Source organism: Peromyscus eremicus, chromosome 3, assembly GCF_949786415.1.
Source record: "Peromyscus eremicus chromosome 3, PerEre_H2_v1, whole genome shotgun sequence".
Classification (NCBI taxonomy): Eukaryota; Metazoa; Chordata; class Mammalia; order Rodentia; family Cricetidae; genus Peromyscus; species Peromyscus eremicus.
The window spans coordinates 5,394,539-5,414,212 of NC_081418.1; the positions used below are offsets into that span (position 1 = coordinate 5,394,539).

The 19,674-nt window shown below is 41.5% G+C and overlaps 1 pseudogene; it reads right to left on the reverse strand.

Annotated features, from left to right (window-relative positions):
• Positions 1-16,600, reverse strand: part of LOC131905589 (uncharacterized) — a 183,408-nt pseudogene extending 166,808 nt beyond the window's left edge.
• Positions 16,601-19,674: the final 3,074 nt, after the last annotated feature.

The window sequence follows — 19,674 nt, forward strand, 5'->3', positions numbered from 1 at the left end:
AGCATTACAAGACAAAACATCTCCCAAAATCCCATTGGTTTGTTCTGTGTTGGCCATGTACTGCTGGCCACGGGGCCTGCCCTTCAGTGTGCTTTGTGTACCCCGTGAGACTCCACTGGGGAAAACTAATTTTTCTATAGGAAGCAGGTGGCAATTGAAAATAGCTTACTCAGGGAACACTTTAAATACCTCAGAATGAAGAACAAGTTGTGTGTGTGTGTGTGTGTGTGTGTGTGTGTGTGTGTGTGTGTGAATTTTGCTGGCGTGTGTACATATGTAGGTGCACATGTGCTGACATGTATGTACATGGGGACGTCAGAGAACAATCTCAGCTGTTATTCCCTTGTTCACCATGTTTTTTGAGACAGGACCTATGACACATCCAGAGCTCACTAAGTGGGGTAGGCTGGCTGCCCCGGATGCCTGTCTCTGCCTCCTCAGCCCTAGGATTCCAGGCAGGCACCACCATGCCTGGCTCTTCAGGTAGATACTAAGGCTTGAAATCAGGTTCTCAGCTTTGCAAGGCAAGAGCCTCCTAACAGCTATTTCTCCAGTCCTGAGTGTCAACTATGCTCATACATTACAATCTAATAAAGTAAATAAATATGTTCCTACTGCTTAAACACAGACACAAGGCAGAGACGCTGTTCAGAAGCCTTCTAATGAGGAGTGAAATGGTCTGCCTGAGACTTGATGTGGTTGTAAATGTGACTTCTGTCTTTCTGTGACAGCTCCTGTCAGCGAGGCTTCCATGGACTGTATTAACAGAGAAAGAAGGAAACTGCTCCATGAGTGATTGAAATGCAATTTCAAAGAGAACACACACACACATGATAAAAAGCATTGCTCCATATTAAACACATGTTCTTTCATGTTTTCTGGCACCAGCCATCTATTTTCAAGTGACGTGCGGTCTTTGAAACCAAGCGATGAGAATGCCCCCTGCCGCAGCAGCAAAGGAAGCGGCTGCTCAAAACCACCACTCAGAGCATGTGTTCAGTCAGTCAACAGATCAGCCACTCTGCAGATCAACATTGCCGTTTTACTTTCCATTTATAATATTTAAAGTACACTTCGAGCCGTGCGGTGGTGGCGCACGCCTTTAATCCCAGCACTCGGGAGGCAGAGCCAGGCGGATCTCTGTGAGTTCAAGGCCAGCCTGGGCTACCAAGTGAGTTCCAGGAAAAGGCGCAAAGCTACACAGAGAAACCCTGTCTTGAAAAACCAAAAAAAATTTAAAAAATAAAAAAAATAAAGTACACTTCACCAATTTTTACATGCTCACATTAGACTCATCCCCTTTACCCTATGTTCTGACAAAAAGGAATCTGTTCCACTGTTAAGCCAATTTTGCAAAGACATATGAATACCATATCACACTAGAGTTCTCAAGTGAAAACCATTTATTGGCTAATCACATAAATGTGCTTATTATTTTTATTTATGTCTTATCTGCTCTTTGTGAGATAACATTGACATCCTATTATTGAGGTCCACTGTTAGCATAAGAGCGAAATGTGGTAGATTTGGTTTTGCTACTCATCATCTTTGTTAGTTTGTTGTCAGTCATAACATGGCAATAGAGTGCGGTGGTACATGCCTGTAATCCTAGGAGTAGGAAGAGTGAGGCAGGAAGATCAAGTATGTTTGAAACCAGTTTACACAGTAAGTTCAAGACCAACCTGAGCTACATAGTAGAAAGATCTCAAAATTAAACAAAACAGCTACCAAGTATCCCCAACATCATTATTAATATTATTCACCAAGTTCACATTTTATGTTAGTTTTCTACTGTTTGAATACTGTAAATAAACCTTAGAATGTGATCTTACTAATATAAAAGCATTCTATCTGTAAACTTGGAGATTCTTGTCTAATCAAATTATAATTTGCTTGTTAGTCTGTCAGGAAATATCATTTCCACATGTTAAGGAATGGGCTTGATTAAAATATACTTTACAACTAAGATTCCTATATGTAATTTTGTTTTAAAAGTATGTAATGTTTTATTTCTTCTTTAGAACCCAGGAAAAAAAAAATAAAATAGATTGTATTGCTAGATTTCTTAATCCAGAGAAAGAAAAGAATGACTGCAAAACCAAGTGCCTGGCACATTCACATTGTAAAAGTTGCTTGGCAACAGGAAATAAATACTTCCTGGTCCCTTCACCTTCATGTTTTCTTTACTCTGTTCCACTCCATCCTAAATTCTTCGAGATTTAATACTCTATGCATGTTGGCTGATAGCAACCCACTGAAGCTAAGCACAGCACCTCGGCCAGGAAGAATCCTTAACACATCATTAAGTCAACCATTAAGGCCACCTTGTTTCCTCTGCTTCACTGCTGCTGGCAAAGGAGCCCAGTACTGCATGGCTCCAGGTGCATCAACAGCCTGGGAGGCTGGTTGCTAGGAGCCAGGGCAGCTGGCTCCCCTCCAGGTCTCGAATCCTATGTGAAGGCAAAGTTCAGAAAGGAAAATACATGCACAAAATGGGACAAGTACAAGATAAGTATTCAAATATCATTTCCTTTGCATTCAAAAGTACACTAATGTTTCCGTTTCTTAGGTGTGTAACCTAAAAGAATGTGAATTCCCTACATGCTATATGCTGTGTTTCTGAAACTGTTTCCAATCTGTTGTTTGTTTTTTGTTTTTTGTTTTTTGTTTTTTGTTTTATTGCCACCAAGCAAGGTTTATAGAAACTGACAAATGAAATAAGTTAAAAATTACCATTTTAAGCTACCTCCCTGTCCCTAGGCAGGAGTCTTTTTATAATTATGATAAAGCATTTGTAAAATCATTTTTTATTTTATAAAATAGGAAGGTAGGTTCGAAGATGATAAATTAATTTGTGTAAATTCTATGGCTCTTAAGAGTAGAGTGTTTCCATGTTGCAATAAAAATGGTAGGCTAAAAAAAAATGAAGATTTTAAAGAATACTTTTACAAAAGTCATGAACTGGATAGTCAAATGTAAGTATTCACCAAAATCATTGTTCTACTTACACATTTTCAATGAGTATTTCTTGATATTTGCACCCATAGCTAATGTTAATAAATATACAACAAAGGAGAGCCATAGATCCATAGATCATTTTTTCAAATAAACTCTAAGAGGCCCAATGACTAATTCATGCTTGAAAAGTTAAGGCAAAATTGTTTTCTTTAGTTGGTAACTGAAACATTAAGGGCTATTCTTAAAATAATATCATTGTAACACTGCCATTAAAATGAACATTTTGAGAGCAATAAAATTCAGAAGAGTTTGAACAAACCAAAAGCACAACAAAAACAATAAACAGGCCAAGGGGCTCCCAGTTCTCAACAGCTAAGCTCATAGTTTGGACTTACAGGTGGTGGTGTTTGTTTTTGCTCTTTGGTTCTTTGGGGGCTCACCACTCAACTCCCTAACAAATCACACACCAAGGCTTATTCCTAACTATAACTCTGCCTTAGCTTGGCTTGTTTCTAGCTAGCTTTTCTTAACTTTAAATATCCCATCTCCCTTTTGCCTCTGGGCATTTTCCTTTCCTTACTTCTGTATATCTTACTTTCACTCGTACTTCATGGCTGACTGTGTGGTTGGGTGGCTGGGTGGTTGGGTGGCTGGGTGGTTGGGTGGCTGGGTGGTTGGGTGGCTGGGTGGTTGGGTGGCTGGCCCCTGTATTCTCCTGCTCTTTCTTCTTTCTTTCCCAGATTTCTCCTTCTAGTTATTCTCTCTCCCTGCCAGCCCCGCCTATCCTTTCTCATGCCTCACTATTGGCCATTTAGCTCTTTATTAAACTCAGGGGTTTTAGACAGGCAAGTAACACAGCTTCACAGAGTTTAATAAATGTAGCATAAAAGAATGCAACACATTTTTGCATCATTAAACAAATGTACCACACCTTAAAATAATATTCTACAACATACAGAGGGGCTGGGGAAGTGAGGCAAAGGAAATTTTGCACAGTTTAGTCATCTGGTCACATAATGAGTCAGCAGCAAGTTCGGGCTACTGTAATCACATTCTGGCCTTGTTTGTCACACTGTCCTGTACAGGTGCCCAGTGCAAAGTCATGGTTTCTATTAAACACTAGAATACGGGGTGAATAATCTTAATGTAATGGGCCATAGTCTGCTTCATATAGCACGTTTTTGCACCATTTAACATTCTTATTATATCTTTTTGAAAATATAGCTAAAATACTTTGCACTGAGGTTAATCAGATTTGGCTCATTTCCTAGATTTTCCAATCCCAGCAATCCCATGATTACTTTTCCTATTGAACAAACACTTTCAAAAGGTTGGATCCAACTGCTATTCTGTGAAGAACCACAAATAACTTTTGCTTTTAGAAAAGGGTAATCAAAAATTCATAGGAATTTAATCCCCCTCATACTGAAAATGAATTCCATACATGAATATGTACATACAGATTTTTCTTCTTCTGGAATTAGATGAATCTAGAAAATGTGCATGTTTTACCACACTTTTTAAAATTAGATTTTGTGCTCAAACCTTAAGGAATTAGGTCACGGGGAAGCTAAATGTTGATGGTGGCAGCATTTCCATACACAGTCTTCAAAGTGCAAAGTGTGGTCCCGACCAGCAACAGCACCTGGATGTTTTCACCTGAGGACTGCTCACAGTGCAAACTCAATAATTAGTGTTGTGATGACTCCTAGATGGTCCTGATGTGCCTGGTGAGGACCGCTCCTCTAACACACAGAGCTGATAACTGTTGACTGCTGGACAGAGATACTCTGTTGTGTGGCAGGTTTAGAATCACTTCTTAACACATGCTCATAATTAGAACTCATGCCAAATCAATTCTGAACCCTTCAGATTCTCTGGAGGAAGAGTATTTGATTGGTAAAGTTTTTTCAAGGGTGAATCCAAATAAGCTCCATAATGGGCTATCACCACATGCCTGTATTACATGAAACAAATTAAAACCAAAGCATCACAGTTAGTCAGGGAAGTACACAAATGGATATTTTTATATATTCCAGGTGAGTCGACAAAATGGTGAAGTTGCCATGTTTTCATGGCTCCTGAGAACCAAAAAGTTGAACTGCCACTGATATATGTAATAGTTCCAATTTTGAGTATCCAAATAATTGATAAGAGGATTATGGAAAGACATCCGCACTCCCACATTCATTTCTGCATCACTGACAAGAGCTAAAATGATCCAGCCATTCACTGACAGATGACTGGAAAATGATGTGGTATAGATTTGTGTGAATTTGGCTTACAATATGTACATAGTTGTACTGGAAAATCTTATATCAGTTTGACACACAAACTAGAGTTATCTGAAAGGAGAGAACCTCAATTGAGAAGATGCCTCAATAAGATACAGCTGTAAGGTATTTTCCAAATTAGTGTTGATGGGGGAGGGCTCAGCCCATTGTGGGTGATGCCACCCTAGGCTGATGATCCTGGGTTCTATAAGAAAAGAGACTGAGAAAGCCATGAGGAGCAAGCCAGTAAGCAGCACCCCTCCATGGCTTCTGCATTAGCTCCTGCCTACACGATCCTGCCCTGTTTGATTTTCTGTCCCGACTCCCTCCCATGATGAACAACATGGAAGTGTAAACCAATTAAACCCTTTCCTCCTAAACTTGCTTTTTGGTCGTGGTGTTTCATTGCAACAATAGAAAAATCAAACCAAGACGTATAGTGAAAAATATCCAGCTTTTTAAAAGAAGGAGGTTGGGAGGAGAGAGCTCAGCCCTACAAACGTGAGAACATAAGTTCAGATCCCAGAACCATTTTTTAAAAAAATCTGGGCATGGTGGCAGAGACAAGAAGATACATATGGCTCGTTGGCCAGCCAGCCCAGCCTACTTGATAAGGTCCAGGCCAGTGGGAGACCATCTGTCAAGAACAGCACTGAGAATGTTACCCATTGTTGACCTCTGACCTCTGCATGAACATATGTATGTGAGAATGTGCTTATATATACATACATGGGTACCCACACACAAGCATGTGCATGCACGCACACACACACACACACACACACACACACACACACAGAGAGAGAGAGAGAGAGAGAGAGAGAGAGAGAGAGAGAGAGAGAGCGAGAGAGAGAGAGCGAGAGAGCACAAATGTGTTTGATGGAATACGGTGCATCAGTAATAATGGGAGAAATCATTGAAGCCCCTTGAGCAGAGGTGAAGGCTGAACTAGATGAGCCATGCTAAAAGAGAGAAGTAATGCATCATCTCACTCCTGGGTGGGAAGCCAGGAAGGTTGATTATATACAAATAGAATAAAATAACGTTTACTAGGGGCTAAGAAATATGAGGAGTTAGTAGAATTTAAGGGTCAAGCTGCCCACTGATGTAGTAAACAAGCAGATAAACAATCTAGGGAACAGAAATTGGTGAAAAGAAATGGGTTTATTCAAGATCATCTCTATGGGAGTAGGGTATGTTGTTGGCTTTTATGGAACAACACGGATTACAATGACTCCCAGCTAATGAGTAAAAAGTCCCCAGGCTGAGTGAACTTTCTTCTTCTTAGGTCCTGGATCTGGACCTTCTGGAAGCCAGATTTTCCTTTCAAACATACATATGAGTTATATGAGATGAAGAGATGAGTTTATTTTCTTATTTATCATATGTTCTCTAAACAGCGAAAGATAAGACAAATCCATATCTCCATCTACTCTGCTACAGAGAGTTTGGAAAATGAGCAACACAATAAAAGTAGGTAGGGCTGCACCTATAAGCACTCAGGTGACCCAGGACATAGATTCAAAAAAATGGTGAAAGGAAATCTATTTCTTCAGCCTGAACTTTATAGTTTCAGCAACAGCCAAGGTAGCAGAGTTACTACTAGTATTCTGGGGGACAGTAGGACTATCAACGGGACCTAGCATTGTCCTCTCCATCCTTGTGATAATCTCTATTGAAAAAAAAATCCAAGGAAACACTATGGTATAGGAAAGGAGGAAAGCTTATTGCTCAGTACTAAAAAGTCCTATCACTAGTGAGAGTGAGTGGCCAAAGAGACCATTGTAGAGGAAAATATTCTTGGGATGAGAGGCAAAGGGACCACAGTGTTGGGTGCAGTCTTGAGGGGTGAGTGTGAACAGTGGCCAGGAGGACCACTGTGCCAATCTTCCTTTCTAGGGAGGCTTTATAAAACTGTTTCTTAAAGTCTCTAGATTAGACATCTTTTCTGAGGGTCATTTTTTCTTCCCAGGTGATTGACAGGCCCATTAATAATGACTCTTATAGGAGGGAACAATAATACATCCTTGGTCTTTATCAGAAAGCCTCCTACTAGATAGTAACCATGTAAGATTTAGGTTTAGGACTCTCTCTCTCTCTCTCTCTCTCTCTCTCTCTCTCTCTCTCTCTCTCTCTCTGTCTCTCTCTCTCTGTCTCTGTCTCTGTCTCTCTGTCTCTGTCTCTGTCTCTCTCTCTTTCTCTCTCTCTCTCTCTCTCTCTCTCTCTCTCTCTCTCTCTCTCTCTCTCTCTCTTTAGTTTTTGGAGACAGTTTCTCTGTGTAGCCCTGCCTCTCTGGGATCTCGCTTTATAGACTGAGATGGCCTCAAAATCAGAGATCTGCCTACCTCTGCCTTCCAAGTGCTTGGATTAAAGGTGTGTGGCACCACAACCATGCTTAGTTTTAGGACACTTAAACCCAGGTTTAGATTGTGAGTTCAGGATGTCACATTTTTCCCCAAGGCCAGAGATATGGCTCAAGTCCTATTCCTCTGACCAGTAGAGTCTTGCAATTGCTGTCCCTGATTTACAAGCTATTGACTACGATGCTGAAGTCCAGCTCTTATATCCTCTAATTATGCCAATATATGACTAGCCATCTCAAAGAATGACTACAGTTTACAATAAGGTACATTTATGAAGAATTAGAAGAAAGTTCAAAGTTTCCTAACACAAAGAAGTGTTGAACCTTTAAGGAACTGAAATGAAAGAAGGGGCATTAAATACACAGGAGAGAGATATATATGTATGTGTGTAATTATCTCACAATATCCCATAAATATACCCAATTTTTACATTTCAATAAAAAATTTATAAAGTTAAAAAAAAAAAGAAAAAGAAACATTGTGAGTGTGCACTGAAACACAAGAAAGTGTGTGTGTGTGACCAGCCTGGTCTACAGAGCGAGATCCAGGAAAGGCGCAAAGCTACACAGAGAAACCCTGTCTGGAAGAAAAAAGAAAGAAAGAAAAAAAGAAAGTGTGTGAGTAGAAATTTGGTTGTAGATTTCATTCAGAAGCAGAAGCTGGGCATCTCTTATGTGTAAGCAGTAGATGATTCTATTTTCAAGTGTGCCATAACCAATAAGGCATGCAATATCCCTGTATATGGGAAGCCTGCAAGTACTAACAAAATTTGCTCAGCACACAGGGGAGAATTGTCTATAGCTCACACTTCTGAGCACACTTGGATTTGATTCTGGTTTACATTTCTGTGCATCATAGCTGGCTCATAGCATCACAAAATGATCCCAAACCAGAGGCCTGCAAAGTATCCTAAAAATGTTCTATTGAGTTCCTTCCTCTACGGTACAAAGTGCCACCTTTGCCTCTTTGCCCATTTATTTACCTGTTTTCTACTTCATTGAACCAGTTTTGGCATCTCACTAGTTTTGTCATTTATAAATTGAATAGCATATGCAGATGTTCATTTTCATATGTCCAGAAAACGTTAAAATTGGTTGCTACCTTTACAAAATTATGTTTTTAAAAGATACTAAAATTTTATTCATTTCTTGGTATTTAGGATTAACTAGCAAGAGACATTTTTTTTAATGATTTATTTATTTTTATTTTATGTGCAATGGGGTTTTGCATGCATGTATGTCTCTGTGAGGGTGTCAGAACCCCTGGAGATAGAGTTACAGGCAGTTTGTAAACGGCCATGTGGGTCCTCCATAAGAACAGCCAGTGCTCTTAACAGCTGAGCCATCTCTCCAGCCCCAAGAGATGTGTTTTAAAGGAACATTTGAGCTTAGGTCTTTAAATTTCACCAATTTGACACTAATAAAAAGACTTTTGTATATATCAGTAACAATAAATATCATAAACTTCATTATTTCCCAAATTATTTCAACCTAAATATTAGTGTGTCTAGATTTTAGTATAGGTAATGTTTCCTTTAAACTTTACCTACAAATGCTTCTTTTATATTTTACCAACAAGGACTGAAAAAAAAAGTTGATTTCCAAAGAAAATATCATGATAACCACTAGGTGGCAAAATGGCATTTGCAATATCAGTCTCAAGCAAGGCCTGAACTCTGTGGAGGGCTACTGGATAGAATTCTTCAGTGGATTGTGATTTAGTAGCATTTTCCAAACATCCCCTCAGTTAATGAACTTGTCTGCATTAGTTTTCCAAAGGCTAATAAGTCTTCACAGAAACACTTAAAAGCAGTAATGTTAATTAGGATTCACCTCCTCTGAGGTCAATGCAGAGCTTCAATTTCAACTCTTTCAATATAACAAAATAGTTAAACATGAAGATTCCATACCTTTATTCAAGATCTTGTTAATCCATGAGAGAAACAGACCCTCAGAAGTCAACAGAGTCATACTGTTTCCTCTTTCATTAAAGAGGAGACAAGAACATATCAAACCTCTATTTCAATGATTCAGAATTCTATAAATACTAACCTTTCACCCAGCTCTAATTTTTGCCAGAAAAGAATGCTTTACTTGGAATGAAGATTGGGCTCATAAATGCGAAATAAAGAGCCCATGTCTGAAGTTCCAGGAGAGCAGTATGATGGGCGATTCTAGTAGAGAAGGGGGGGGGTGCTCTACAGACAAGAAGGCAGTTCCTCAGGATGGAGCTGGAAAGATGACATATTTCCCGGTTTTCACCTGAAAAAAACAAGAGGAGAAAAGAAGTCCACAGAGAGGAAGTGTATAATGTGCATCTATACAGACCTTTAAAAGCAGGAGAAAAGGAAGGAAGGACGCAACACAGCACAGTGGCAAGAGATCGAGTAAGTGTATCTAATTCTGTCTACTCATCCATCTTTTTCTTTATTTGATATTATAGCTGGGGTTTCATTATCATTATTATTCATTTAATTTAAGCCTGGAAAATATTTTGGTTGGTATTTAATACATTTTACCTGACACAATCTCAACCCAAGTCCATTTTTTTTTCTTCCTTCCTTCCTTTCTTCATTTGTTTTTGTTTTTCTGTTTCAGTTTAGTTTTATTTTTTGGTGATATTGAGTGAATGATGAATTCAGAGATATAGAGATGCTGGAAATTTAACAGGAGACTTCACAAAATCAGATTACGTGTCCTGCCCCAAGCCGATGTGCTAGGTCCTCAAGCCAATGCTCTGCTACTGTGCTAGGTTCTCAGCCCCCCAAATAGATCACTATTTTTTTAAATTTATTTTATGTGTAGTGTGTTTTGTCTCTGAATGAATGTGCACCACTGCTGCTGGTGGAAGCTAGAAGAAGGCATCAGATCTAGAACTGGAATTACAAATGGTTGTGAGGGTCACCACGTAGATGAAGGGAATCAAACCCTTGGTCCTCTGGAAGAGCAGCCAGTGCGCTTAATCACTGAGCTATCTCCCCAGCTCTACAGGCATCATTCTTAACAGAGGAACCCTGTAGCATTTCATTAAATTCAGGAACAAATGGTATTCTGTATTTGTCATATAGAAGTAATGCAGTGATATAATTTCACAGCTTAAGACAACACATGCTGTCACACAGCTTCAGAATCAGGAACCCAGGCATGGCTGGATTAGATACTCTGCTGAGGGTCTCACAGAGTTACAATCAAATATCTATCTATCAGGGCTCCAGTATCATCATTATCTGTGAAAGACTGATTTCTGGGGGAAAATTGGCTCTTGCCGCTTTGGTACTTAAGACTTACACCTGCATATCCTTTCCTTCTGTCAACCTAAGTTTCATCCCAGCCTCTCTGGTCATGAATTATCTTTCTCCCAGGTCTCCAGCGTAGACAAACTACAATGTGGCAGCTGCTTCAAGGCCAGTAAAGAAAGGAGTGGATAAGCAGTTCTGCCAGACCAGCACTACACTATTATGTGCCAGGTCACTGACATTTCACATCTTTGCTGCTCTTCTGTAAGCACACTTAGTTCATGCCTGTGGGACACGAAAATACCTGAATCGCAAGAAAGATGTTTCCTTGGGAGGCATCCTGGGTCTGTTCACACCACAAACAGTGCATTTCATCTAGCATTCTATTTGCATGACTTTAGATTTCAAACCTGGAACAAATGGCTGAGGTGCCTTTTTATTTTATTTATTTATTTATTTATTTATTTATTTATTTATTTATTTTTAATGCCAAATGCTGTTTATTGAAGGAGGGAAGAAGTCTTAAATACAGGCTTACAGCACAATGGGAGAACCCCGGAGGACAGAAGTTCACTACCGATGTTTTACAATCTTGCATCTAAGCTGTTAATGCCCATTATGCAGGATACACAGACAAGGAACTTCTCTTAAGCATTCAGGAGGGTGGAACCCGGCAGGGAATTAGTATAGGGAGGATATCAAGGTCAAGGTCAGCAAGCAAGGCAACAGTTACTCTAAATGGGGGTGGGGCCCTACAGGTCCCCCTTTTACTAAAAAATGAGCTTCTGACTTAGGTTGTGTGGGACATCAGCAGGTCACCTTACCCATCATGGAGATGCCTGACCAGTCCACACAGGCACTCTGTCTTAGGTTGGTGAGTGCCCCCCAGGAATTACCCGTCTCTGAATACTCATTATCATACAGGCTCAATCATGTGTGAGCTGCAGAGTTAACTGCTGCCAAAGATCTCAAAGTGGCACTGGGCTTACAATCTGTGTGTTCGACACAGAAAAGACCAACAGAGGTCCTACCCCACCCACAGCCAGTAGGCTAAAGGCAACTGAGCCATTCCCTTCCTTAACGAGCCTTACTGCAAATTGGAGTCCTTGTAAGATGGTGTCCCAAAAGCAAATGGAACTTGAGTTTATAAATTTATAATTTTCAAAGCCAATCAAAATGTATGTAGCTATTATTTAAATTTATCATGCCCAATAGAATAAAAGATTAACTAACTGTGGTAGCTACTTTTGCTGCCAGGGTCTCCAATGTGCTAGCTGTAGTAAGCAATTATGAAATGATAATCCCAGAAACAGTAGCAGCGGTAGCCACCACTGCTATAACAGCAACAATGGCAGCAGCAATGTCAAATTCTCTTCTGGAGCATGTGGACATCCACTGGCATGGATACAACTCCAGGAACATGAACTGCCAAGGCCCATTTTTCTTGATCCCAGCATGGCTTAGGCTGGCAGCTCTGCAAAAGAACACCTAAGAACCACAAAGAAAAAACAGGCATCTTATAAGGAGCATAACTAATGGTCTTATAATGGCTACATTGAGGCTCATAAATTTTAAGGTATCTTCAAAGGGGGCTAAATGAATTTCAGAAGGCCAATAAATGTTGCACAGAGCCACTCCTGAAAAGTAGGTACTACACCAGGTTGAAGAGGATTGTGAAAATGAAAAGGCTTAGCTGGAATGCTATTGTTAACAAATAGAGGTCAGTGACCTTCAGGGTTATCCTTAATCTCCAAAGTGTCTGGATGACACATTCTCAAACATACTTGAAAAAAAGCAGTTACCATACATTAACTTCTGGAGAATCCAAAAGCATGGCTACAGTTCCTAGCCTTACGTTAATGCTTGCCAAAACTGGCCATATTGGGCTCTCAATCCCCATTGGCATCATAAGGGGAGAGTTTTTCATGAAGGCCCAATAGGTCTCTGTCATTTTGGGTTTCAGCAGCAGCCACAGGGCGCACAAAGTGCTCAGGAATCCAAAGAGGAACCTCATTGTCCTGAGGAAAGACATAAACAGAACCCCGGGCCCACACCAACACCAGAACGGGTCTCCTCCAAGTGCTAGTAGAAAGATCCTTCCATCGCTCCAGAGGGTGATTTGCAACAGGAGCCCTCCAGTGCTTATCTGCAGTGGATACTCCAGCAGAATCCAATGATAAAAAATTTAAAATATATAAAACAAGGGAAAGAATAGAATGTGGAGAGGAATGATGAGTCCCTAGTTCTCCCTTTTCTTACTTTGGTAAAATATGTTTGTTTGTTTTTTTTTAATAGTTCAAATTTTTCTTTTCTTTTTTCTTTTTTCTTTTTTTACATTAATTAATTTATTTTTCTATTATCAGCTTGATACAGTATGTATTCTTATCTTAATAGTGAAATGTTTCATTGAGGCTTGCTCAGTAATTGAGTAAAACCAAAACTTACTATAAGCCACAGTCCTCCTAGGGTTCCCCATGCTATATATATATATAGTCTCCATGGTTCTGTGGGTTGTAGTCTGATTGTTCTTTTTTTTCATATCTAGAATCCACTTATGAGTGAGTACATACCATGTTTGTCCTTTGGGTTACCTCACTCAGGATGATTTTTTCTAGTTCCATCCATTTACCTGCAAATTTCATGCTTTTGTTGTTTTTCTCTGCTGAGTAGTACTCCATTGTGTATATGTACCACATTTTCTTAAACCATTCTTCAGTTGACGGGCATCTAGGTTGTTTCCAGGTCTGGCTATTACAAATAGTGCTGCTATGAACATAGTTGAGCATGTATCTTTGTGGTATGAATCAGCGTTCCGTGGGTATATGCCCAAGAGTGGTATGGCTGGGTCCTGAGGTAGTTCGATTCCTAATTTTCTGAGAAACCGCCATACTGATTTCCACAGTGGTTGTACAAGCTTGCATTCCCACCAACAGTGGAGGATTGTTCCCTTTGCTCCACGTCCTATCCAACATTGACTTTCATTAGTGTTTTTGATCATAACCATTCTGACAGGTGTAAGGTGGTATCTCAGGGTCATTTTGATTTGCATTTCTCTGATGATTAAGGATGTTGAGCATTTCTTTAAGTGTCTTTCAGCCATTTGTGATTCTTGTTTTGTGAATTCTCTGTTTAGCTCTTTAGCCCATTTTTTTGTTTTGTTTTGTTTTTCGAGACAGGGTTTCTCTGTGTAGCTTTGCGCCTTTCCTGGAACTCGCTTTGGAGACCAGGCTGGCCTCGAACTCACAGAGATCCACCTGGCTCTGCCTCCCGAGTGCTGGGATTAAAGGCGTGCGCCACCACCGCCCGGCTTAGCCCATTTTTTAATTGGATTGTTTAGTATTTTGATGTCTAGTTTCTTGAGTTCTTTATATACTGTGGAGATCAATCCTCTGTCAGATGTGGGGTTGGTGAAGATCTTTTCCCATTCTGTAGGCTGTCTTTTTGTCTTATTGATGGTGTCTTTTGCCCTGTAAAAGCTTCTCAGTTTCAAGAGGTCCCATATATTAATTGTTGTGTTCAGGGTCTGTGCTGTTGGTGTTATATTTAGGAACTGGTCTCTGGTGCCAATGCATTCAAGAGTACTTCCTACTTTCTCTTCTATTAAGTTTAGTGTAACTGGATTTATGTTGAGGTCTTTGATCCACTTGGACTTGAGTTTTGTGCATGGTGATAGATATGAATCTATTTGTAATCTTTTACATATTGACATGCAGTTATGTCAGCACCATTTGTTGAAGATACTTTCTTTTTTCCATTGTATAGTTTTGGCTTCTTTGTCAAAAATCAGGTGTTCATATGTGCATGGACTAATGTCAGGGTCTTCAATTTGATTCCATTGGTCCATATGTCGGTTTTTATACCAGTACCAAGCTGTTTTTATTACTATAGCTCTATAGTAGAGCTTGAGGTCAGGTGCCTTTTTAACTGATATCAAAGTGGATGCTGGCCTCCAGGTTCTCTTCCACTCCTCAGTCCCTACCTGTTACAGGGCCCTCCTGGGTGGCATATCCCAACTTCTGTCCTAAACTTCTCTAGCCCAGGGGCTGGACTGCTCTTCCCTATATCATCCAACTCTTTTGGGTACCTGCCCTCTTGTACTTTCGGCCTCCTGGCTGCTGCACCTGGTTCCTCTTTTCCTGCCCCTCCCCCTCTCCCCACATGCACAGCTCAGTCTGGTCATGTCCACTCTGGACTCTCCAAGATGTCCCTGTATGTGCCTCTGGCTATGCTCTCCACATATCTACAATACACCGTCCCCTCCACCATACCTAAGAGCAGTTATGTAGCAGGAATCTTAAATGGTCTTATTCATAAAATCAAACCTGAGGCCAGTTATTGGGGTGAATAATGGAAGGTCAGAGAGACAGAACAAGCCACAGCTAACCTCACCTGGCCAACTTCTCAGCTGGTCTTGTTTCCTCAGACTGGAAGCCTTTGAATCCTCATCCGAATGGGTCTCAGCTGAACTGTTGCTCAAAAGCCTAAAATCTTAACCAGCCAAATGCTTAACCAGCCAAATGCTTAACCAGCCAAATGCTTCTAGTTTCTGGTCCTCACACCTTATATACCTTTCTGCTTTCTACCACCAGTCCCTGGGATCAAAGGCTCACTTTCTGGGATTAAAGGCGTGTGTCACCATGCCTGGCCGTTTCCAATGTGGCCTTGAACTCACAGAGATCCAGAGGGATTTCTACCTCTGGAATGCTAGGATTAAAGGTGTGAGTGCCGCCATTTTCTAGCCTTTGTATCTAGTGGCTATTCTGTCTCTGACCCCAGATAAGTTTATTAGGGTGCACAATATTTTGGGGAACGCAATACCACCACACAGTTATGTTCTTTTCCTATTTATTTATTTTTTTTTAATTTATTTGGTGCCAAAACCCAGGAATGGCATAAATAAGCTCCCTTCTGGGGAATTGGCCATTTCAAACCAAGGTGTTCATCTGACTTTCCTAAGGTATGTATGGATCATTTGTTTATGCTGGCTTCTGCCACTCACAGAATGTGATCCTCTCTATCTGCTTTCACGTTTCTCTCTGGCCTATTGCATCTCCCTTTTATACCCTCCACGTGGGTACCTCTCTGGCCTGCTGCATCTCCCTGGTACGCCCTCCACGTGGGTACCTCTCTGGCTGCTGCATCTCCCTGGTACGCCCTCCACGTGGGTACCTCTCGGGCTGCTGCATCTCCCTGGTACGCCCTCCACGTGGGTACCTCTCAGGCTGCTGCATCTCCCTGGTACGCCCTCCACGTGGGTACCTCTCGGGCTGCTGCATCTCCCTGGTACGCCCTCCACGTGGGTACCTCTCTGGCTGCTGCATCTCCCTGGTACGCCCTCCACGTGGGTACCTCTCGGGCTGCTGCATCTCCCTGGTACGCCCTCCACGTGGGTACCTCTCGGGCTGCTGCATCTCCCTGGTACGCCCTCCACGTGGGTACCTCTCGGGCTGCTGCATCTCCCTGGTACGCCCTCCACGTGGGTACCTCTCTGGCTGCTGCATCTCCCTGGTACGCCCTCCACGTGGGTACCTCTCTGGCTGCTGCATCTCCCTGGTACGCCCTCCACGTGGGTACCTCTCTGGCTGCTGCATCTCCCTGGTACGCCCTCCACGTGGGTACCTCTCGGGCTGCTGCATCTCCCTGGTACGCCCTCCACGTGGGTACCTCTCGGGCTGCTGCATCTCCCTGGTACGCCCTCCACGTGGGTACCTCTCGGGCTGCTGCATCTCCCTGGTACGCCCTCCACGTGGGTACCTCTCGGGCTGCTGCATCTCCCTGGTACGCCCTCCACGTGGGTACCTCTCGGGCTGCTGCAGCCTGCTATGTCTCTGGCCTCCACACTCACATGAACATCTACCTTTCCTCCCAATATCTCTCCCCTGCAGTACCACTCTGGGTCTCTCTGGGGAGATACAGTTCCCCCTGAGGCAGCCTGGGACTCTTTTTCTTGTCTCCTCCCACTTGGGGAACTGTGTAGCAATTTCTCTGGCTCCTACAGCCTGCTTCTAAGATCTTCTGGGCCACCCACCACATGGGCAACTTTCTACATCCATCTGGGTCTCTCAAAAAGACACTTACTGACTCCCTTTCTCCAGCACGCTCCTGCTCAGCTCCAGCCTGCAGTCAGGCAGCTTACTTCTATCTCAGCTCCCTCAGAGCTTAGAGGAACACCCCTCCCCTGAAAGATGTTCCACTTTGCAACTCTCTTCCTCCATGGACTCCGATTTTATTACTACAGCTTGGCCTCAGTACAGATCAATGGCCAAAAATTATTGCACTTGATTTCCAAATTCTCTCAGATTGTAATAACTTCTGCCAAGCAAATGATCTTAAGTTTTTATCTCTAAGGTTCTATGACTTTCCACTCTTAAATCTTTGACCTCTATGATGTCTTTGCACTCTGCTATCAAAAAAAATCTCTCTTAAGATTATGCTGTGAGATGGAGGCAGATACAGAGATCCATGGCCAGGCACCAGGCTGAGCTCCAGGAATCCAATTGATGAGAGAGAGGAGAGATACTGCAGGCGAGGGACGCCAAGATCATGATGGGAGGACGTACAGAGATGACTGGCCACACTAGTGGAAGCCCATGAACTGTGGACTGGTGGCTGTGGAGCCCCCATGGGACTGGACTAGGCCCTCTGGATATGGAAGAAGGTTGTTTGGCTCGGACTGTTTGGGGAGCACCAAGGCAGGGGGATCAGGATCCCACTATTAGTGTGCTGTGGGATGGTCTGTATGTCAAGTGTGTTGCTCATTGGTCAGTAAATAAATCACTGATTGGCCATTGGCTAGGCAGGAAGTATAGGCGGGACAAAGAGAAGAATTCTGGGAAGTGGAAGGCTGAGTGAGAGAGACACTGCCAGCCACCATCAGGACAAGGAAGATGTAAAGTACCGGTAAGCCACAAGCCATGTGGCAAGGTGTAGATTAATGGAAATGGATTAATTTAAGATATAAGAACAGTTAGCAAGAAGCCTGCCACGGCCATACAGTTTGTAACCAATATAAGTCTCTGTGTTTACTTGGTCGGGTCTGAGAAGCTGTGGGACTGGCGGGTGAGAGAGATTTGCCCTGACTGTGGGCCAGGCAGGAAAACTCTAGCTACATTAGTGTGTGAAATTTGTGAAGTTTGATGTGCAATATAAGCTTTAGTAATGTTTCTTTTACATGTGTGGGTACCCTTGTATTTGGGGCATAAATGTTCAGAATTGAGACATTATCTTGATGGATTTTTCCTGTGATTAATATGTAATGTCCTTCTCAATCTCTTTTGATTAATTTTAGTTTGAAGTCTATTTTGTTAGATATGAGGATAGCTACACCAGCTTGCTTCTTAAGTCTGTTTGAATGGAAAGTCTTTTCCCAATCCTTTACTCTGAGGTAATGTCTTTCTTTGAAGTTAAGATGTTTCTTGTATGCAGCAGAAGAATAGATCCTGTTTTCATATTCATTCTGTTAGCCTGTGTCTTTTTGTAGGTAATTGAGTCCATTGATATTGAGGGATATTAATGGCCAGTGATTGTTAATTCCTGTTATTTTTCATGGTAATGTGTGTGTGTGTTCCCCTTCTTTGGGATTTGTTAGTGTGGGATTATCTATTGCCTGTGTTTTCATGGGTGTATCTAACTTCCTTAGGTTGGATTTTTCTTTCTAATGCTTTTGTAGGGCTGGATTTGTGGATAGGTATTGTTTAAATCTGGTTTTGTGATAGAATATCTCGTTAGTCTGTCTATGATGATTGAAAGTTTTGCTGAGTATAGTAGTCTGTGCTAGCATCCGTGGTCTCTTAGTGTCTGCGTAATGTCCAGGACCTTCTGGTTTTCTCACTGAGAAGTCATATATTATTCTGATGGGTCTGCCTTTATATGTTACTTGGCCTTTTTCCTTTGCAGCTCTAAATATTCTTTCTTTATTCTGTACGTTTAGTAGATTGATTATTATATGGCAAGGGAAATTTTTGGGGGGTCCAGTCTATTTGGTGTTCTCTAAGCTTCTTGTATCTTCATAGGCATTTCCTTCTTTGGGTTAGGAAAGTTTTCTTCTATGATTTTGTTGAATACATTTTTTGTGCCTTTGAGCTGATATTCTTCTTCTTCTTCTATCCCTATTATTCTTAGGTTTGGTCTTCTCATGGTGTCCCAGATTTCCTGGACATTTTGTGTTATGACTTTGCTGGCTTTAGTGTTTTCTTTGACTGACGAATCTATTTCCTCTATTGTATCTTCAACTCAAGAGATTCTTTCTTCCATCTCTTACATTCTGTTGGTTATGCTTGCATCTGTAGTTCCTGTTCACTTAGTCAGATTTTACATTTCCAGCATTCCTTCAGTTTGTGTCTTCTTTATTGCCTCTATTTCAATTTTCAAGTCTTGAACTGTTTTCTTTACCCGTTTGATTGCTTTTTCTTGGTTTTCTTTAAGGGATTTATTGATTTCTTCCATTTTTTTCTTTATCTTTTCCTTGATTTCTTTAAGGGAATTTTTCATTTCCTCTTTAAAGGCCTCTATCATCTTTATAAAGTTAATTTTAAGCTTGTTTTCTTCTATGTCTTCTACATTGAGAGGTTCAGATCTTGCTGTTGTAGAAGGGCTAGGTTCTGGTGGTGCCATATTGCTCTTTATGTTGTTGAATATATTCTTGCACTGGAGTCTACCTATCTCTTTCTACAATCAGTGCAAGTGATGTCTGTATCTCAGGGAGCCACCCTTGGTCCAATTGGCATTAGTGGTGTTTATGTCTCAGGGAGTTGCTGGGGTCTTGGAGACGGGTGGGTTTGGGGGATAGAGTGGGACTTGTAGATTACAGGGTCCATTGGAGGTGGTGGTACTGGGCAGATCTGTC